The sequence below is a fragment of the Enhydra lutris genome, unplaced genomic scaffold, assembly GCF_002288905.1.
Source record: "Enhydra lutris kenyoni isolate GAN:26980312 unplaced genomic scaffold, ASM228890v2 scaffoldscaffold27, whole genome shotgun sequence".
Classification (NCBI taxonomy): Eukaryota; Metazoa; Chordata; class Mammalia; order Carnivora; family Mustelidae; genus Enhydra; species Enhydra lutris.
The window spans coordinates 1,270,829-1,293,729 of record NW_019154111.1 but is presented as its reverse complement, the minus strand read 5'-3'; the positions used below and the strand labels follow the sequence as shown (position 1 = coordinate 1,293,729).

At 39.8% G+C, this 22,901-nt stretch overlaps 1 pseudogene; it reads left to right on the top strand.

Annotated features, from left to right (window-relative positions):
* Nucleotides 1-21,594: 21,594 nt before the first annotated feature.
* Nucleotides 21,595-22,548, top strand: LOC111152092 (annotated as a pseudogene).
* Nucleotides 22,549-22,901: the final 353 nt, after the last annotated feature.

Here is a 22,901-nt window from a genome sequence, read left to right as displayed (position 1 = left end):
ATTTTATTTATTTATTTGACAGACAGAGATCACAAGTAGGCAGAGAGGCAGGCAGAGAGAGAGGCGGAAGCAGGCTCCCTGCCGAGCAGAGAGCCCGATGCGGGGCTTGATCCCAGGTCCCTGGGATCATGACCTGAGCTGAAGGCAGAGGTTTTAACCCACTGAGCCACCCAGGCGCCCCTCTAGTCCCACTTATTGACAAGACTGTCTTTCCCACTGAATTTCAGTGGTGCCCTTGTTTTCCAATCAATTTCTACAAAAAATAATCTTCCTGGGATTTTGATTGGGATTGCAGTTAAGCATGTGTTCCATTTACTTACCCCCATAATCTCAGCAATATGAGACTTCCAATTCTATAACATGGTATATTACTTGATTGATATATATATCTTTAATTTCTCTTCTTGAATATATATATATATATATATATATTTTTTTTTTTTTTAATTTTATTTATTTATTTGACAGACAGAGATCACAAGTAGGCAGAGAGGCAGGCAGAGAGAGAGAGAGAGGAGGAAGCAGGCTCCCTGCGGAGCAGAGAGCCTGACGTGGGGCTCGATCCCAGGACCCTGGGATCATGACCTGAGCCGAAGGCAGAGGCTTTAACCCACTGAGCCACCCAGGTGCCCCAGAAATGTTTTATATCTTATTCGGGTGCAGCTTATGTGGGTATATATGTCAAGACTCACAGCACTGAACATTCAGATCTATACATTTTATTCTATAGAAGTCATACCTCTTATTTATTTATTTATTTATTTATTTATTTATTTTGCTAGCATATAATTATTATTAGCCCCAGGGGTACAGGTATGTGAATCGTTAGGCTTACACACTTCACAGCACTCACCATAGCACATACCCTCCCTAATGTCCTTAACCCAACCACGCTCTCCCTACCCCCCTTCTCCCAGCAACCCTCAGTGTCTTTTGTGAGATTAAGAGTCTCTTATGGTTTGTCTCCCTCCCAATCCCATCTTGTTTCATTTTTTCTTTCCATACTGCTAAGCCTCCAATATCGCCTCTCAAATTCCTAATATCAGGGAGATCATATAATTGTCTTTCTCTGATTGACTTATTTTGCTCAGCATAATACCCTCTAGTTCTAGCCACGTCATCGCAAATGGCAAGATTTCATTTCTTTTGATGGCTGCATAGTATCCCATTGTATATATATATACCACTTCTTCTTTATCCGTTCATCTGTTGATGGACATCTAGGTTCTTTCCATAGTTTGGCTATTGTGGGCATTGCTGCTATAAACATTTGGGTGCACGTGCCCCTTCGGATCACTACATTTGTATCTTTAGGGTAAATACCCAGTAGTGTGATTGCTGGGTCATGGGGTAGCTCTATTTTCCACTTTTTGAGGAACCTCCATGCTGTTTTCCAGAGTGGCTGCACCAGCTTGCATTCCCACCAACACTGTAGGAGGGTACCCCTGTCTCCACATCCTTGCCAGCATCTGTCATTACCTGACTGGTTAATTTTAGGCATTCTGACTGGTGTGAGGTGGTATCTCATTGTGGTTTTGATTTCTATTTCCCTAATGCCGAGTGATATGGAGCACTTTTTCATGTGTCTGTTGGCCATCTGGATGTCTTCTTTGCAGAAATGTCTGTCCATGTCCCCTGCCCATTTCTTGATTGGATTATTTGTTCTTTGGGTGTTGAGTTTGATAATCTCTATAGATTTTGGATACTAGCTCTTTATCTGAAATATTGTTTGCAAATATTCTCTCCCGTTCTATCAATTGTCTTTTGGTTTTGTAGACTGTTTCCTTTGCTGTGTAAAAGTTTTGGATCTTGAAGAAGTACCCATAGTTCATTTTTGCCCTTGCTTCCCTTGCCTTTGGCGATGTTTCTAGGAAGAAGTTGCTGTAGCTGAGGTCAAAGAGGTTGCTGCCTGTGTTCTCCTCAAGGATTTTGATGGATTCCTGTTTCATCCATTTGGAGTCTATTTTCGTGTGTTGTGTAAGGAAATGGTCCAGTTTCATTCTTTTGCAAGGGGCTGTCCAACTTTCCTAACACCCTTTGTTTTAGAGGGTGTCTTTTTTCCATTGGACATTCTTTCTTGCTTTGTCCAAGATTAGTTGATGGTAGAGTTGAGGATCTATTTTTGGGCTCTCTATTCTGTTCCATTGATCTATGCATCTGTTTTTATGCCAGTATCATACTGTCTTGGTGATGACAGCTTTGTAATAGAGCTTGAAGTCTGGAACTGTGATGTCAACAACTTTGGCTTCCTTTTTCAATATTCCTCTGGCTATTTGGGGTCTTTTCTGGTTCCATATAAATTTTAGGATTATTTGTTCCATTTCTTTGAGAAAAATGGATGGTATTTTGATAGGAATTGCATTAAATGTGTAGATTGCCTTAGGTAGCATAGACATTTTCACAATATTTGTTCTTCCAATCCACGAGCATGGAACATTTTTCTATTTCTTTGTGTCCTCCTCAATTTCTTTCATGAGTACTTTATAGTTTTCTGAGTACAGATTCTTTGCCTCTTTGGTTAGGTTTATTCCTAGGTATCTTATGGTTTTGGATGCAATTGTAAATGGGATTGGCTCCTAAATTTCTCTTTCTTCTGTCTTGTTGTTGGTATAAAGAAATGCAACTGCTTTCTGTGCATTGATTTTATATCCTGACACTTTACTGAATTCCTATACAAGTTCTAGCAGATTTGGAGTGGAGTCTCTTGGGTTTTCCACATAAAGTATCCTATCATCTGCAAAGAGTGAGAGTTTGACTTCTTCTTTGCCGATTCAGATGCCTTTCATTTCTTTTTGTTGTCTGATTGCTGAGGGTAGGACTTCTAGTACTATGTTGAATAGCAGTGGTGATAACAGTGTTCTTGACCTTAGTAGAAAAGCTCTTAGTTTTTCTCCATTGAGAATGATATTCGCTATGGATTTTTCATAGATGACTTTGATGATATTGAGGTATGTACCCTCTATCCCTACACTTTGAAAAGTTTTGATCAAGGAAGGATGCTGTACTTTGTCAAATGCTTTCCAGCATCTATTGAGAGTATCATATGGTTCTTGTTCTTTCTTTTATTAATGTATTGTATCACATTGATTGATTTGTGGATGTTGAACCAACCTTGCAGCCCTGGAATAAATCCCACTTGGTCGTGGTGAATAATCCTTTTAATGTACTGTTGGATCCTATTGGCTAGTATTTTGGTGAGAATTTTCACATCTGTGTTCATCAAGGATATTGGTCTGTAATTCTTTTTTGATGGGGTCTTTGTCTGGTTTTGGGATCAAGGTAATGCTGGCCTCATAAAACTAGTTTGGAAATTTTCCTTCTATTTCTATTTTTTGGAACAGTTTCAGGAGAATAGGAATTAATTCTTCTTTAAATGCTTGGTAGAATTCCCTTGGGAAGCCGTCTGGCCCAGGGCTCTTGTTTGTTGGGATATTTTTGATGACTACTTCAATCTCTTCCTGGTTATGCATCTGTTCCAGTTTTCCATTTCTTCCTGGTTCAGTTTTGGTAAGTTTATATGTCTCTAGGAATGTCTGTTTCTTCCAGATTGTCAAATTTGCTGGCATGTAGTTGTTCCTAATGTCTTCTTATAATTGTTTGTATTTCTTTGGTGTTGGTTGTGATCTCTCCTCTTTCATTCATGATTTTATTTATTTGGGTCCTTTCTCTTTACTTTTTGAGAAGTCTGGCCAGGGGTTTATCAATCTTATTAATCCTTTCAAAGAACCAGCTCCTAGTTTTGTTGATTTGTTCTAATGTGGTTTTTTGGGTTTCTATTTCATTGAGTTCTGCTGTGATCTTTATTATGTCTTTTCTCCTGCTGGATTTAGTCTTTTTTTTGCCGTTCTTTCTCCAGCTCCTTTAGGTGTAGGGTTAGGTTGTGTACTTGAGACCTTTCTTGTTTCTTGAGGAAGGCTTGTATAGCTATGTATTTTCTTCTCAGGAGTGCCTTTGCTGTGTTCCAAATATTTTTTTTAAAAGATTTTATTTATTTATTTGAGAGAGAATGAGTGAGAGAGAGCATGAGAGAGGAGAAGGTCAGAGGGAGAAGCAGACTCCCCAAGGAGCTGGGAGCCCTATGCGGGACTCGATCTTAGAAGTCCGGGATAATGATCTGAGCCCAAGGCAGTCGCTCAACCAACTGAGCCACCCAGGTGCCTCATGTCCCAAAGATTTTGAACAGTTGTGTTTTCATTTTCCTTTGTTTCCATGAATTTTTTCATTTCTTCTTTAAGTTCCTGGTTGATGCATTCATTCTTTAGTAGGATGATCTTTGTCTTCCATGTATTTGAGTTCTTTCATTTCTCCAGAAAGGGCTTTTATTTCTCCAGACAGGGTTTCTCTAGTATCTTCCATGCCTTTTTTGAGCCCAGCTAGCACCTTGAGAATTGTCATTCTGAACTCTAGATTTGACATATTACCAATCTCCATATAGATTAGGTCCCTAGCCTTTGGTACTCCCTCTTGTTCCTTTTTGTGTGGTGAGTTTTTCTTTTTTCATTAAAAAAACCCTTTATAGTCATTTCATGTTGGTTGGAAATCACAGAAGTTAGGCAGAAAAACAACCCAGGGGACAGATACAAAGGGACAGCACGGGGCTTCCCCAACAGGTCTCTGCTCCATGGGTGGTGGGTGGGGGCTGGGACAGGCCTGGGGCATCTACGTGCGATGGGTAGGCCTGACCGCCAGGGCTCAGCTGTCCTGCGAGTCCAGGGGCTCCGAGTCCATCTGCCCCCTCGTGTGCTCCTGATGCTCCTTCCCAGGCATGTCCAGCTCGGGGCCCTCCTGTGCGCTGTCACTGTGTAAAACATCTCTTTACACCCTGTCTTCTTCCTCCAATTTGGGGGTCTCTTCTCTTAGCATACGTTTTTCTGGGGTCTTTGCCACCCTTTTAGTATTTTATTCCCTCATTCATATATTCTTATCTGGATAATATGGCAGTGTAGAAAAAGATGTAAAGGGTGTAAAGAGAAGTCATTGTGTAATGGCTCTTCGGAGGAGCCACACCCCAGCCCCTCCTCAGAATTCTGTCCTTCCTCCTGCTCCTTGTCTTCCACGCTCTCCCCCTTCTGGGACATGGCCTCGCCGTTCACCGGGGCTGAAAGATCCATGCTCGCCTCCACCTCTGCCCTCTCCGTGGGAGCCTCCTCTCCAGCCAGCACCTCCTTGGCCTTCTCCACCTTGGCCCTCTCCTTCTCCAACCCAGCTCTGGTTGCCTCTTTACACCCTCTGGTTGCCTTCTGGATATATTTAAAAAAAAAAAAAAATATATATATATATATATATATATATATATACATACATAAAAAAAAAAAAGAGAAAAGAATTTGCTTAGGCTGGAGATTAGAAAAAAAAGCCCTGTGCTATATTTGTTTTATATTTTTATGTATATGTATATATATATATGTATGTATATATATATATATATGTATGTATATATATTAGACTGGTGAATAGAATAGGGCTACCCACTTGATTTGGGGTGTATTTTGGTCTCTTAGAAGGAACTACCTCCCAAAATTTTAAAGAAAGAATAACTTATGTATATGCAAAAATAAGGGTAAACATGATGAAGGGATGGAATATGACTGTAAAGATGAAAAATTTTTAAAAATTCTAAAAATAGAATTGATAAGATAAATTGGTTGGGAGAAGAAAGAAAAATAAAGTGGAGAGAATTTTCTCAGGCTGGAGACTAGAACAAAGCCCTATGCTAGATTTAGGGTATATTTTGATCTATTAGAAGTGTTGCATCCCAAAAATTTTTAGAAGAAAAACCCTATATGTATACAAAAAATAAAGTTAGACACAAGGAAGGATAAAATATGACAATAATAATAAAGGTTTAAAAAGATTTTTTTTTTAAGAAAGGCTTTATTTCCATACAAATTTTAGGATTATTTGCTCCAGCTCTTTCTAAAATACCGGTGGAATTTTGATCGGAATGGCATTAAAAGTATAGATTGCTCTAGGCAGTATAGACATTTTAACAATGTTTATTCTTCTGATCCAAGAGCATGGAATGGTTTTCCATCTTTTTGTGTCTTCTTCAATTTCTTTCATGAGTGTTCTGTAGTTCCTTGAGTACAGAGCCTTTACCTCTTTGGTTAGGTTTATTCCCAGGTATCTTATGGTTCTTGGTGCTATAGTAAATGGAATCGATTCTCTAATTTCCCTTTCTGTATTTTCATTGTTAGTGTATAAGAAAGCCACTGATTTCTGTCATTGACTTTGTATCCTGCCATGTTACTGAATTGCTGTATGAGTTCTAGTAGTTTGGGGGTGGAGTCTTTTGGGTTTTTCCATATAAAGAATCATGTCATCTGCGAAGAGAGAGAGTTTGACTTCTTCCTTGCCAATTTGGATACTTTTTATTTCTCCTTGTTGTCTGATTGCTGTTGCTAGGACTTCTAATACTATGTTGAACAAGAGTGGTAAGAGTGGGCATCCTTGTCGTGTTCCTGATCTCAGCGGGAAGGTTGCGAGCTTTTTCCCATTGAGGATGATATTTGCTGTGGGTCTTTCATAGAGACCCCAAATTGCTAAGGAAATGTTGAAAAACAAAAATAAAACTGGTGGCATCACGTCACCTGATTTCAAGCTTTACTACAAAGCTATGATCACCAAGACAGCATGGCAATGGCATAAAAACAGACACATAGATCAGTGGAACAGAATAGAGAGCCCAGATATGGACCCTCAACTCTATGGGCAAATAATCTTTGACAAAACAGGAAAAAATATACAGTGGAAAAAAGACAGTCTCTTCAATAAATGGTGCTGGGAAAATTGGACAGCTATATGTAGAAGAATGAAACTCGACCATTCTCTTACACCGTACTCAAAGATAAACTCAAAATGGATAAAAGAGCTCAACCTGAGACAGGAATCTGTCAGAATCCTTGAGGAGAACATAGGCAGTAACTTCTTCGATATCAGTCACAGCAACTTCTTTCAAGATATGTCTCCAGGGGCGCCTGGGTGGCTCAGTGCGTTAAGCCTCTGCCTTCAGCTCAGGTCATGATCTCAGGGTCCTGGGATCAAGCCCTGCATCAGGCTCTCTGCTCAGCGGGGAGCCTGCTCCCCGCCCCCCCGCCTGTCTCGCTGCCTACTTGTGATCTCTCTCTGTCAAATAAATAAATAAATAAATAAATAAATAAAAAGATAGGTCTCCAAAGACTAAGGAAACAAAAGTGAAAATGAACTTTTGGGACTTCATCAAGATCAAAAGCTTCTACACAGCAAAGGAAACAGTCAACAAAACAAAGAGGCAACCCACAGAATGGGAGAAGATATTTGCAAATGACAGTACAGACAAAAGGTTGATATCCAGGATCTATAAAGAACTCCTCAAACTCAACACACACAAAATTGATAATCATATCAAAAAATGGGAAGAAGATATGAACAGACACTTCTCCAATGAAGACATACAAATGGCTATCAGACACATGAAAAAATGTTCATCATCACTAGCCATCAGGAGATTCAAATTAAAACCACATTGAGATATCACCTTACAGTTAGAATGGCCAAAATTAGCAAGACAGGAAACAATGTGTGTTGGAGGGGATGTGGAGAAAGGGGAACCCTCTTACACTGTTGGTGGGAATGCAAGTTGGTGCAGCCACTTTGGAGAACAGTGTGCAGATTCCTCAAGAAAGTAAAAATAGAGCTTCCCTATGACCATGCAATTGCACTACTGGGTATTTACCCCAAAGATACAGATATAGTGAAAAGAAGGGCCTTCTGTACCCCAATGTTTATAGCAGCAATGGCCACAGTTGCCAAACTGTGGAAAGAACCAAGATGCCCTTCAATGGACGAATGGATAAGGAAGATGTGGTCCATATACACTATGGAGTATTATGCCTCCATCAGAAAAGATGAATACCCAACTTTTGTAGCAACATGGACGGGACTGGAAGAGATTATGCTGAGTGAAATAAGTCAAGCAGAGAGAGTCAATTATCATATGGTTTCACTTATTTGTGGAGCTTAACAAATAACATGGAGGACATGGGGAGATGGAGAAGAGAAGGGAGTTGAGGGAAATTGGAAGGGGAGGTGAACCATGAGAGACTATGGACTCCGAAAAACAACCTAAGGGTTTTGAACGGTAAGGGGTGGTGGGGGGAACCAGGTGGTGGGTATTGGGGAGGGCACGTATTGCATGGAGCACTGGGTGTGGTGCAAAAACAATGAATACTGTTACGCTGAAAAGAAATTAAAATATAAATATATAAATATATAAAAGAAAGGCATTGTTAAGATAAACTAGTTTAAAAATGTTATAAGAAGAAAGAGGAAAAGTTTAAAAAATTAGAATAAGAAAAAGAATTGAAAAAATTTAATTAACTTTGTAAGATTAAAGAATCGTGGGGAGAAAGCCATGAATTCCATGCTTTGCTTTCCCCTCCTCTGGAATTCTGCTGTCCTTGATCAGTGAGCTTGGTCTTGGCTGGATGTTCTTGCTGATCTTCTGGGGTAGGGGCCTGTTGTAGTGATTCTCAAATGTCTTTGCCTGAGGCAGAATTGCCCTGCCCTTGCCAGGGGCCGGGCTAAGTAATCTGCTTGAGTTCACCCTCTGGAGCTTTTGTTCCCTGAACACTTTCTGTAGAGTTCTGGAGGATGGGAATGAAGATGCTGGCCTCCCAATCTCCGGCCAGGAGGAGCTGAGAGCTTGGGGTCCCACTCTTCAGTGCGCCCTCCGAGAAGAGTGCTCAATCACTCCCATCTCCCTGGTCTCCAGCTGCACTCCAAGCTCACTTGACCTGTGACCAAGCATTTCTGTCTCTAGCACAGAGCCCCATTTGGAGTCTCCAAACCCAGCAGATTCCTGCTGCTCTGCTCTTCCTGTGGCTCTCCCCGATCTGCTACTTGTGGGGTCCCTGCTCAAAGGGCAGTGGACTGATTGTGTCACAGAACACAGTTTAAGGTAATCCCGAGCTGAGAGCTCACTCCTCAGTTCCGTCTCTGTAGTTGGCTTCCCTGCTCTAATACCTGTGAGCTCTGCTACACTCAGACACCCCCGATCCTTCTGTGACCCCACGGGACCTGAGACCACACTGTCTCTGTGAGGGCTCCACCACGATTAGCCTCTGGATTGATGTCCCTCAGTGTAGCAGACTTTTAAAAGTTTGAATTTTGTGCTCCATTGCTCCACCGCTTTCTGGGAGCCGGCCCCTCCCCCTGCGGTCTATCTTCCTGTCGCTTCAGATTACTTCTCTGCACGTCTTACCTTTCAGAAAGTGGTCAATTTTTATTTCTAAAATTGCTGCTCTTCTTCTCTTCAGTCTCCTGTTGAGTTTGTAGGTGTTTGGAATGGTTTGATATCTATCTAGCTGTACTCCTGCTACCTGATGTCATCTCAGTCTGCTATTCCTCATCCATCTTGACTCCTCCATATCTCATTTTTAAAAAGTAACATACAGTGATAGAAAATACTGCGCTAATATTAATCCTTAAGCCACTGAGCATGTTAGGTTAGAATGTTCAAGGTAATCAGTTATAGGCAAATGATTAGTCTTTTGGTCAACATTTATATTCTAGATTCCAGAGGCTACAAGTTGTCTTTCAAGTGTGTCTTGATTTTGACCATGAAAAGCAAGGTGATACAGTTTTTGCAATGTAGTCCCCAAGCAAATGCACATTTAAAATGAGTTTGGATGACTTCACTCATGGATGGCCTTGCATTTTGACCTTAATTCTCCTTATAGAATGCTTTTTATTGCCATGTTCTTCAAGCTGTGGATTAAAGGATTTAGAAGATTTGAAAATGCTATAGAATTTGAGTTTATGTCATTTTAGTTCAGAAAATATAGGGAGCTGGCTTTAGCATGTATAACAGTCAGCAACCTGGAAACAAACATGCTAAGAAAGTTCAGATGAGACTTGAAGGCAATAAAAAAGATTTCTTTGGTATTTAATGGGTCTCATCATCAAAACAATGGTGATAATTAATATATTCCTTCTTCATTTATTCATTCCTTCATCGAATACTTATTGTGAATTTATGTATTCTAGTTGTGTTCTAGGACCTGGTGATAGATCAGTGAGTGAAAGAGACTAAAATCTTTTTCCTCATTGTGCTTACTTTCTACTGGGAAGAGATTTAGCAAACACAGTAGCAAGAAAAGGATATTTTAACTTTAAAGGATGTTCAAAGATGATCAGTCTATAGAAAAAAGAAAAGGAGGAAGATCAGTTGTGTGGAGGAAAGGGAGATCTTGGTTGTCTCAGTGAGAATGCAATTATTTGGACAGATCTTTAAAGGAGATGTTGAATGAGCCATGTGGGTATTTGGAGAAGAAGGTCCTGGTCAAGAGAGCAACCCAGGCAAAGATCTGAGGTAGAAAGTGCCAAACATGGTCAGAAAACAGCAGGTGCTGAGAGAGTGAGGGAGATGAGGTCAAGTCACAAGGGTGGCTGAGTTGCACAGAACCATCCAAGATAAGAATCAAGAATTTGCTGATGAGCATCAGGCAATGCATAATTAAGCTACATGAATTTCACCTCCCAGATTTCAAATTCATTTCCTTTTCTCCATGGACATTACCTTGTTCAAGTCCAGCCTTCTTTCAGTTCTCTTCAAGGATGGCCATACCTCTAACCTGGTTGGCCCTCTATCTATTCCTGTATCCAACAATCCTCTCTCCACACTGTAGCCAGGCACATATAATCATGTCCTTTTGGGTTGTGAGAGACTAAAATTTTTTATATCTTATGTTTTGATTTCACTCACCTATCCAGGCTCCTGTGGTAACACATAGCTCTGTGATACCTCCCACAGCCAGAGCTGTACAGAGATCATTCTCTTTCACAGACATCAAGTTCTTTTTCACTTCTCCACTCTCCAGGACACCCTCTCCACACACATCATATTAACTCCAGCTTATATTTTATATATCAGTGATTAAGTCCATTTTTTTCCAGAAAAACTTCCCTGCTGCCTATCATGTGAATGTGCAGTTTGCATATTATGGCTGTTTTGCTGACTGTAATTGTGCTAGATTAGTTATTTAAGGTTTATAGATACACTTTCATGAGTTTCTGTTCTTAGAAAATTTGGGAGGTAAAACTGCATCTGTTAATTTAAAAATAGTATTTGAATATTACACTAAAAGTTTTGTTTTGGGAGGGATTCAAACTTTTAGACACATCTCTTATAGAAGAACTATGGTAAAGAATTTGCAGAAGTTGTTGGTTATTAATTCCAAAGGTTTTTGAGAAGTACTCGTAAATGCCAAGGAACTTTAAACCAGGGATAGTCAGAAAAATCCATTTGACAAAGGGAAGGGAATTACATCTCATTTCTTCAAAAAGGAAATAGAAAACCCAAAGGCCTTTACAACTGGAAAGAACTAGTCAAGGTGCTTTCATGATTTGAGGAGTGACATGCCTCTACAGACCTAACAAGCTACCTTCTGGGTTTCAGGTGAGTAGGACAAAAAGATTGAGAGGATTGAGAGGGAGGGAAATACTAAAGACTTTCCCAGAAAATAAAGGTAGCTAGAAAAGCAAACCAAATATATCTTTTCAATTAGCTCTAAATGCTTAAGCTAGAAAATTGACCCTGCCAGGGACAGAAGGCTGGCTTTGAAAGGTGTCCAGAGAGGCAATTGCTGACAGACAGCTTGAAGTGCTTTTCCTGATTCTCTGTGGTGAGTCATCCTTCTATAGGGCAAAGCTATCATCTTAGTGCAAAACAGGTCATGGCAGGTGAGTGAGTTGAGGTTGGTGCCTTGAAGCTTCAAGAGTTAATCTTCATGACCTTTCTTTGAAGGCCTCCTCCCTGTGGTTATATCCTGAGCCAAGCTTTTAAAGGAAAAAGCAGATAAGCAAACACAAAAGGAAACCCTTTTTTTTTTTCCCTTCTCCTGTTATGATAGTGAAACAGAAAAATGGAAAGAAGGAAAAAACCCCACTCATTGAACTATTCCTATTATTTACCAAATTTCCATATATCTTCATCCAATGATCATAGTTACAAGCAGTAGAGGAAAAGTTTGGCTAATGTAAGCAGAAAACACAGTTATTAAAGGGGACTAAATAGCTCACAGATTCTCTGAAATCAGGCATGGAGTTGACCAACATTACGAAAAATGGTCGAAAATCCTTCTGCGGAAGTAGTCCCTGGCAGACACCACCAGCCTTTCCTGGGTCTGAGAGTGTAGTGTGTGCTGCAGATACCCTTAGTGCACCAGTACCACTGCTGATTCTAGAAATGACATTTGCTCTGCCTCCAGTGCCAGCCTCACAGTGTTTAACTCTGGGAAGTTCCACCCTTTTGGATTGTTGGTTCCTTGTCCCAAATCCAGCATAAACACCCCCGAGTGACAGAGCCTGGGTCACACTCTGTGCTCTTGCTGCCAGGAATGCTGAAAACATGTTAGCCTCTTTTGGGGGGTAGGATACCCCAAACACAGAAGGAAGGTTCAGATACTGGTTGAAAAAAATATCATGAGAGGTTAATTGCTTACATTTCACAGCTTCAGCTGCCCGAATGAACATATCACCTTCCTCCCATGTTTACTCCACTCTTCCTCTAGGATGTCAAAGTCCTGCATGGGCAGTCTGCTACCTGTGTACTAATGTGAAAAACACGACACTATAAACCTAGCCTGTGTAAAGTGGTACAGGAAAGGAGATGAAAGAAGAAAATTAGCAACAGCCAGGAGGAGAATAGCTGAAAACACTGCACTCCATTTTGTGACTGGAATGTAGTTACAGTGTGACTTCTGTTCACTTTCCATCCCATGATCCCTCACCTTCCCCCAGCTGCAGAGCTTGTTGACCTTCTTCACCCAAAGGGTCATCTAGTCTTCCTTTTGAGAAAGCAGAAATGTTGAGAGTGGGCATTAGGTATGTGGAAACATATCATGTACCTCAGAGTCTATTGGTTAAATTTCTGTTTTTCTCTTTTCCGTTGCATTGACTGTATATTTTTCAGGGCAACATTTTCTCAGCCAGTGCCAATACATTAAATCCTAGTGGGCCACCTTGAGACCACAGGCATTCCTGATTAGTAGATGCTCATGAAGGACAATCTGGACACGCAGGAGAGAGGAAAGGGCTGTCGATGAAGGGCGACATAAGAGGAAATACTACACTAGAGCCATTAAGGGGAAACTTGTTTTTAATGTTGGGCACTGAGAAATATTTGAGAATAAAAATCTGATTTAGTATTTAATAACCATAAAGGCATCCTTAAAGTTTGTCTGTAAAACAAAAGCCCTTTGGGGACATCTGGGTATGAAAGGTTGTCCTGTTTCTCTGCTGGACCATAACATTTAATCTCCACAGGGCTTTAGGGTAATTAGTCACCAGGATAGAGGTACTTAAATGCATGTGTGGAATCTTAGAACATCTGTGAACACATGTCTTTTAGTCAAAAAAACTTGATTTATCTATTTTCTCTATGCATACAAAAGCAAATAAAAGATTTTGGTAGATTTTTAATCTTAAAAGGGATGCATTTAAGTGATTTTTGACATGACAGGTCTAACTATGAAAAATGCTACTCTCTGATTTACCATTCAGAACCTAGATCTGACTGTTCTTCTGGCTCTGGAAGAAACAGTTCCACATGCTGGTCACAGATTAGAACAGTTTCTCAACCTTGCTGCTGTTGATGTTTTGAGCCATATACTTTGTTGTAGGGGACTGTTCTGTCCATGTGGGGTCTTTGGTAGCACCCCTGGCCTCTACCCACTAGAACCAAGTGTCCCCCAATGGATATAATTGCCCCCCCCCAGTGGAGAGCCACTGGGTTAGAGCATATACAACAAAGCAACCCACAAGTTATTGTTTCCCAGTGGAAGACGTCCCAACTCTTCAACAATTTATTCTGCCTGAGTAATGTGTTAATGTGGTGAGACTTGTGAATCCTCAAGCATTAGACCATTTCCTTATTTCTTTTTCTCAACAACACAAGTAAAATGATGAAATTTGAGTTCTTTTAAGCAAGGCAGGAACCACTTTCACATGTTAACTAATTTGGTGCTCAGTGATATCTCTGGGGGAAGACACTTTTATTAGGCCTATTTCAAAGAAGAGTCACCAGAGTCGCAGAGAGGTTAAGAAACATCCTTAAGACCACACTGCTAGTAGAGCATAAAGCCAAGATTTTGAAAATTGATTTTTATTACTTTATTACTTTTTTTTGAATTACTTGTTCCTGGCAAAACTTTTCCAATAGTACCAAAGGGTACATTATAAACTATAAATTTCTTCACACATCTACTGCAGTCTTCTTTCAAGGCACACATAGTATATATGTATGTGTATAGTCCCCTTAAACACACTCAACCTCAAAATGATCAAATCGTGGCCAATCTTGTTTTATATACAACCTCACCATTTCCCCTTGCCTCAATCATTCTGAAGTGATCTCTTACTTGAACTTCTAAAAGATAAAAACTTCTTAAATTTATAACCAAATACTATCATTATACTTAATAAAATTTTAAAAATCCCAAGTATCAATTATTCACTAAATGTTCTCATGACTACCTTTCTTCCACTTGCATCCTGATTATTAAAATATATATTTTTAAAATATACATATATACATATATACATATATATGTATATATATTTTATTTAGAGAGAGTGCATGGAGGGGGAGGTTCAGAGGAAAAGGGAGAGGGAGAGGGAGAAAATCTCAAGCAGATTCTTCGCTGAGGAATGTAGGGCTCCATCTCACAACCCATGAGATTATGACTGAAACTAAGAGCTGGATGACTGAGCCACCCAGGTGCCCCTTATATCCTGGTTTTTAAAAAATATTCTTTGTACTATATATTTGCTACATCAGGAGCAAACCAAATTAAAAGAAAATGAAATTAGAAGCAAACTGAATCTCCAGTCTGGATCACATTCTGTGTCTGGTCTGTTGAAGCTGAAGGTCATGTGCAGCTCCTGGTCCTTCTTGTGAGCTGACACCAAGCAGCCTCTACTTTACGCTGTTATCTTGTTGTCTGTTAAATCCTTAAAAAATGAGTATTATGTTTATCTTCAATTTTACCATTTCTAGCACTTTTCACATCTTTCTGTGAAATCTTTCCAAATTCTGTCTGGTATCAAGTTCCCTTTGTCTCAGAGATCTCCATGAACATATTTTGTAGTGTGGATTTTCTGGAAGTACACTCTATTTTGGTTTGTCTGATGAACTCCTGTTTCTCCTTCATCTTTGGAAGATATTTTCTCTGGGTATAGAAATTTGAGTTGACAACTATTCTTTCTTAGCAGCACTTTCTAATCATCACTCCATTGCCTTCCAGCCTGCATTATTTCATTTTTTTAACTTATACTTTTTAAGATTTTATTTTAAGTAATCTCTACACCCAGTGTAGGGCTCAAACTTACAACCCCGAGATCAAGAGTCACAAAGTCCAGCAACTGAGTCAGCCAGGTGCCCCCAGCCTGCATATTTTTAAAGAGAAGTCTTTTAATTCATATTTTTATTCTTTTGCATATAACATACCTGTTTTTCTTGTTACTTCCAAGATTTTCATCTTTTTTCTTTAAAGCAGTTGGAATATGATATCTCTAGTTTTTTTTTTTTAAATTTGTTTGCTTCTTTTTGTAGTTATCCTCCTTAGTGTTCTCTGAATATCTGTGGTTTGATGTACTTAATGATTTATGGAAAATCTCCTGTCATTATATTTTTAGATATTTATTCTTTATTCTTTTATTTCTGTTCTCCTTCTGGGATTCCATTTGTATATATGTTAGTTTGATTTGTATCCTCTTATGAGCAGCCACAGCACTGCTGGCCATTTATCCTAATAAAATGAACATTTATTCTCACACAAAAACTTAAATATTAGTGTTTACAAATACTTTATTTATAAAACACCATCCAGAAACAATCTGGTTCTCCTTCATAATGTGGGCAATTAAGTAAAAGGTGGTGCATACACATCATAGAATATTCATCAACAATAAAAAAGAATAAACAATTGATAGATACAACTTGGATGAAACTCCAGAGAATTATGTTGAGTAAAAAAGCCAGTTCTAGAAGAAATATACTAGATGATTCCATTTATATATAATTCTTGAGCTGCCAAAATTCTAGATATAGAGAACAGATAGTGGTTACCAGATGTCAAGGAGAGGGTAGGGGCTTCACGGAAGTGGTATGGCACTTCATGAGGGACAACATGAGGGATTTTTGTGGTGATGGAGTATTCTTAACTATACCAATGCTAATATCTTCTGACATTGTAATACCACATTGGCATATCATTAAAATTTAATATGTATAGAGTTATGTGCTTTTATATATCATATTATCTTTTGACATGGCAGTGTAGCTTTGCAGGATGTTACTTACCATGGGGAAACTGGGAAAAGGCACAAGGATACTCTTATAGTATTTCCTAAAACAGTGTGTATATCCACAATGATCTTAAGTACAATGTTTAATTAAAAATAAATGTTGAATCCCTGCACAATGTATTCATATATGACATCATGTTGTGGACTTCTAATATTTTGCAATTTTATTTGTCAATTATATGTTTAGAAACCTAAAAAAATGTTTGAAGAGGGGTAGAAGTTTCACTCTTCTGTTTTTTTGATCTTGGATGATCTTAATTCTTTTCTATTTTTTTTTTCAGTAGTTGCTAAAACTTCCTTTATCAACTGTCTGTACATTTAGATTTTTAAACCTATCTATGTGATGCTGTTATTTTTGGAGCTTAAATAGTATCATGAGGAATGTGCTAGGATGTCCATCAGACTTGCAATGATCACAGAGGCCCCCTGGACATAGTGCGTACATCAGGGGAGGGAAGCACATCTCTTCTGTCTCCAGAAGAAGTAAGGGCATCTGGAGCCAAAGGGGGAGAATTGGTGTTTCCAGCAGACTTAGATGCAGCCTCAGTCACTGCTCCCTGGATTGGGGCCTTGAAGGCTAACGTCTGGTTTGGGCTCTAGGAGGACATCCTCCAACCTCAGAAGGCTGGCTTCTCTGACTGTTTGGAATGACCTAAGGCTATAATGAAGATGTGAGAGGCAGAGGGATGGAGAAGAGCCTTCCACAGGGAGAAGGGCAGGGTGGAGACCCTGTCCTGTGCATTGGGAGTGGTGGCAGCAATTAACACTGCCACGCAGGAGGCTCCTGGGGGGATGTGTCAGGCCCCCCCTGCAAATGCAGCGGCTGCCGAAGCTCATTAGGTCTGTGTGTGAGCTGTTTCTGAGCTCTTGTCAGCGTCCTCCCAGTAGTGTCCCTAGCAATGGCAACTAGTCCCAGGTGACTGAAGCACCCTGGGGACCCAAGGAATTTGGGGTATCTCTTCTATGTGTCCATCCCTGTGTTGGAGGGAGAGCTCTTGAGACCAGTTTGAACCTAGAGGAAAGCAGACACATCTCCTCTGTGAGCATGATGAACATCTGAATGGCATCCACAGCCTGTGGGAGTGTGGCCTTGGCAGGGACAGAAACAGAAATGATGTGACTTGTTAGGGACTTGAATGGGAGGCATGAAATATGACTGGTGAAATCTTCTCATCTTAAGTATTATAGCAAATGTGGTTAAATGACTGTGTATTTTGCAGGAGCATGAAGCTTGGGTATAATTTTACAACAGGATTCTTAATTCTAAATCTTAGTACTGATATAGAGAGAGAAAGAAAGAGGGAAGAAGACCACAAGTATGATGATATCTTTTGTTAGATATTGATATTGACTAGCAGGTGGTGGCAATATTAGAATATTACATTTCCAGACAAGAAAAGATACATTATCAATTGCTTTAACTCCTCCTATCTCAGGTCTTTCTGAATAGTGGCTCTCACAATATTGTGATTTTCTTTAAAAAAAAAATAGATAAATGAAGATGTAAGGCAATTAAGGACTTACTCAAAAATCTTTGACACTGAACTGGAGGTAAGATTCAGGTGTCCTAACTCATTCCAGGGTTGGTTTTTCTAGAACTGGCTGTGAGATTGCACTGTGGAGACTTGCCAGACAGAGGCAACTATATTGCCATGAAAACCCTCGTCTTAGCCACAGGGAATAAGAAGTATAAAGAAGACAAGAATTTATATGATACCATAATAAAATATGTCACCAAAAGTGAATGTCAGGTTCATACATGTTTGAGAAACTTGGTCTTGGTAATTAGTCTCAGATTAAGTGAAAAGTCTGGTTACCAAATCTGGATAGAAGAAGTTAACAAGACCACAAAGAGAATAATTTTTTTTTCTTTCAGGATGTCAAACCCCTCTTTGAGATACCAGCCACCCCAGCCACCCATAGGTTCTCTCTTTTCATACATTAGGATGATGCAAGCATTCATGCTCTGGATGGATGTTCTCAGTGCCTACATCAACCAACACTTCAGTCATGAATCAGAGAAATCTCTCCCTAAATGAAAGTGCCATTTCCATGGACAGGCCAACTTGTTGAAGGTATGGCTCCGAGTTATTTTGAGCAGTGTGAGAGAGCTATCTGTAGGTTGTGGGACCTACCTTCATGTGTTCTGTTTCTGTATTTGGAACTTCCACTTGTCCCAGACAAGACTGTTTAACTCCCCAACATCCAAGGTCATGTCAGTTTTAGGGAAATGGATGGATTTTCTTTATTTAAATAAAAAAAACCGTAACTGATTAAAGTGGAGCTTTCTAATTAGTTGTATTAAGTTAGATAAAATATATTTTATTAGGAATCTGAACACTTGTTTTTTGTTTGCATATCTCTGTCCTAGAAAGAAAGAATTTTGGATCTATTTGCTGTTTGTATTAATAACTGGATAATGAGAGAAGGCACATGGAGGTACTTTAACTGGGGCCAAAGGTTCTCTTTTAACAATGAAGAGTTGATGTCTGCATTCATGCCTGAGACCTGATTTTCCCTATAATTTCAGTGTCATTTCTGATCCCTCCTCCATTTTTAAGGGTCTCAGTTTTCTACTATTATGTGACCTATTTTAAAGGTCCCAATAAGGTCAGGTAATTTATATTTTAAAAATTCCATTTAGAATAATTACACCTGTAAAATTCACAAAAAAGATAATTTCCACACAAAAAGAATAAACACAGATGTTATTTTTATTTTCTTAATCTACCAGGTATTCGAATGGACTCTATCACTGTAGAAAACAGAAATATTTGGATATCAATTAACCAAAATTTAAAGATTTTAAATCCAAGGCAAAGGACTTTTTAGAAATATATATACGTTTGATGGGTTAAAAGTAATTAGCTGATATACCCATGAAGGGTATTTAAGTATTAGCAACAGTGGACAATGGGTGGATTAGCGAGATTCAAAAGCAAGTAATTGCACTGACCAGATGGAGGGAGATAAGGCAGTGGTGGTATATTAGTAGTGTGAATGAAGTCGAAGGGAGAGATGGGAGAATTATAATTAAACAATGAAAGAAGAGGACTTATTCTGTGGAGTGTAAGGAAGAAGGGAAAATTAAACATGATTTCATGGGAGAGAGGAGGAATTTTAGTCTCTTGCTAGAGATAAAGGAATCTGGAGGGTATACAGTTTGTGGACATACGAGTTGAATGAATGGTGGGATATTTAGGAATCATTCATTATGCTGTTGAAGAAGCATCTGGACTTTGCAGAGATGTCTAGGAGGTCATTGTGGGCTTGATATGGAAGATCCAGTATTAGATACAAGTCCTCCAAGCCGAAGCTATAGGAAGAGTACAAGCCCTGTGCACAGAACCTTAGAAAATCCTCACAGTAATACAGGAACAGAGTTCAAAATAATTATCATAGACTACAGACAAAACCATTAGTTTGGAAGAAAATCAGGACAGAAGAGCATCACAGAGTGGAGAATTTGAAGGAACAAATAGTTCAGTTGTTTAAACAATAAAGAAATAAAGTAGAATAAGATCTCTGAATCTGATGATTAGACAGCCATGAGTGCCCTTCAAGAATGCAGCGTTCATGGACTAGTGAAGATGGAAACCAGATTTCCATGGCCTGAAGGATGAATGTTGTGAGGAAATAAACCTTGCTAGTGGATACCAGTCATGTAAGAACTCTGGGTATGAAAGGAAGAGAGAATCAGGATGGTAATTATGTAGCAAAGATTGAGTTTCTATAATGAGGGAAAAGGAATCAACCAGGAGCAAGAGAAACCCAGGATGGTAGAAAGGGGAATGAACAAAGGATTAAGATCCCGATTGTGATCAATGTGAAATGAAAGGTCAACCAGCTATCCTCACTAAATGATGGAGACCTGCCTATTCAGTCACTAATGGCAACTAACTGTAGATTTGCCGGACATTTGAGTTCACCAATGACGCTTTCAGTTGGCCAAATTTTCTCACATTCTACAAATTAAAAAATATAAAGCTGAAAGAGGCTAAGTAGCTTGCTCTATCTTTCAGTCAGCAGGAGAGAAGAGATTTAAAGCAAGAATTTCCAGGCTCTAAAGGTCCTGCTTTCTCTGGGGTGTGACACTGTCGCTCATTTGTCATGAGACAAAGGCTGTAATAAAGAGATGTGCAGGGTGGGCGAGAGGAGCAGAGTGAGTCATATGCTGGCCTGTTGTCCAGGCAGTTTGCACAGGCAACAGGGGGACAGTGATGGGAAGACAATCTGTTCTGTGTCTTTTTCCTCCTCTTGAGCATTAGGGAACAGGAAAGTGTAATATCGCCCTTGAAATCCCAGCGTCTGGCAAAGATGGCACTTAGAGATATCTGCCAAAAATCAAAAACAAATGTCTACTTCCTATGCAGATCTGCTAAATAGTCAACAAAAGTTAACAGATTTGTTTTCTCTTCCTCTTTTTATACTAGAAAGCCAAAGCAGCCATTTACATACTGCCCTTTTTACTGAGACCATACACAAGGGCTGGAGTTATAGAAAAATACAAAGCAAGTCAGAATGAGTGGGGGAAAAGGGTAGCAAAATAAAAAGAACAAGATGAAACAACCACTCTTCTGCCTTTCCTTCCAAAGACCAAAGACACCAAATTCTCAAAAGACCCTTATTTTCCCACCTTCCAGATTTCAAATCTACTAAAGGTTTTGCTTCCTTTTTTTATGTCTGAAATTGTGGACAGGATATGAGAGGAGAACACAGAAATGGTTACTCTGTCTCTGCCAGAGTGGGGCTCCTGCTATAACTCATACCCATAAATGGAGTGCTACCGTCAGAAGAGTTTATGAAGTACTTTCCCCATAGTTATCTACATTTGAACTTAAACATGCCTGTGAGTTATGCAATGTTGCCCGTTTTGTACGTAGAAGTTTAAATATCTAACTCAATCTCATCTCTGTTAAGTCATTAAAATAAGATTCATAAGCAGGTCCTTTAATTCTAGATTTTTCCATGAGACACCAGCCTTATTTATTTCTTTTCTAATTTATTTATACATTTCATCATGTTTTGCGCAATAAATATGGGTAGGGTTGTCCTTAAACTTTGGCCCATGTTTACACAATGGGTATCAGGATCAAGCCTATCATCTTGGCCCATATGATCAAAAATATCTAGCTATGGCAGATCATTAAGATGTTTATTCTCTTAAGAAGTTATTCTTATGTTCTTTAATTCAGGAGATTCTCTTCTCTCTGACTCTCTGCAGACTAATAATCTTCACATTTGTTAATGGAAACAGACAACCAGACATGGGTGAGAGAGTTTATTCTCCTCGGCCTGTCCAGTGACTGGGACACACGGGTGTCCCTCTTCATCCTCTTCTTGATCACATACACGGTGACAGTGCTGGGGAACTTCCTCATCATTCTTCTCATCAGACTGCACAGCTGACTCCACACTCCCATGTACTTCTTTCTCACCAACCTCTCCCTCGTTGATGTCTCTTATGCCACAAGCATCGTTCCTCAGATGCTGGCGCATTTCCTTGCAGTGCATAAAGCAATCCCATTTGTGAGCTGTGCAGCCCAGTTATTTTTCTCCCTGGGCTTGGGTGGGATTGAGTTTGTTCTACTGGCAGTGATGGCCTATGACCGCTATGTGGCCGTGTGTAACCCCCTGAGATACTCGGTCATCATGCATGGAGGCCTCTGTATTAGGTTGGCCATCACATCCTGGGTCAGTGGTTCTGTCAACTCTCTCATACAGACTGTCATCACCTTTCAGCTGCCCATGTGCACAAACAAGTATATTGATCACATATCCTGTGAACTCCTAGCTGTGGTCAGACTGGCTTGTGTGGACACCTCCTCCAATGAGATCGCAATCATGGTTTCTAGCATTGTTCTGCTGATGACACCTTTCTGCCTGGTTCTCTTATCCTACATCCAGATCATCTCCACCATCCTAAAGATCCGATCCACAGAGGGAAGAAAGAAAGCCTTCCACACCTGTGCCTCTCACCTCACAGTGGTTGTCCTGTGCTGTGGCATGACCATTTTCACTTACATCCAGCCTCACTCCGGCCCCTCTGTCCTTCAGGAGAAGTTAATTTCTGTCTTCTATGCTATTTTAATGCCCATGCTGAACCCCATGATTTATAGTGTAAGGAATAAGGAGGTGAAGGGGGCCTGGCAGAAACTACTAGGGCAATTATCTGTGTTAACATCAAAACTGGCAACTTGATGAATCCTGAGCATCACTTAGAGAAAGTAGCTTTGCCTGTGTTTTCTTCCACTTGGCTCAGATATGGCAGTCATCATCTGCATTGCCTTGAAACCAGGAAGGAGATGACAATACATATACTGGTGATGCTGGGTAGGAGGCTGGAGGTTGGGTTGGGGTGTGGGGTGTGGGTCTATTTTTATGTCAAAGCAGCATGTTCAGTGGACTTGAGCACAGCTGTAATTGGTCTTCCCACCCTTACTCAATCTCCATTCATATGGCCTGAGAGTACTGTTTGCTGTTTTGATTTGTTACACATTGTTTGTAATTATGGACCTACTCATGGATCTTACTTTGGACCACTGGTTCTTACT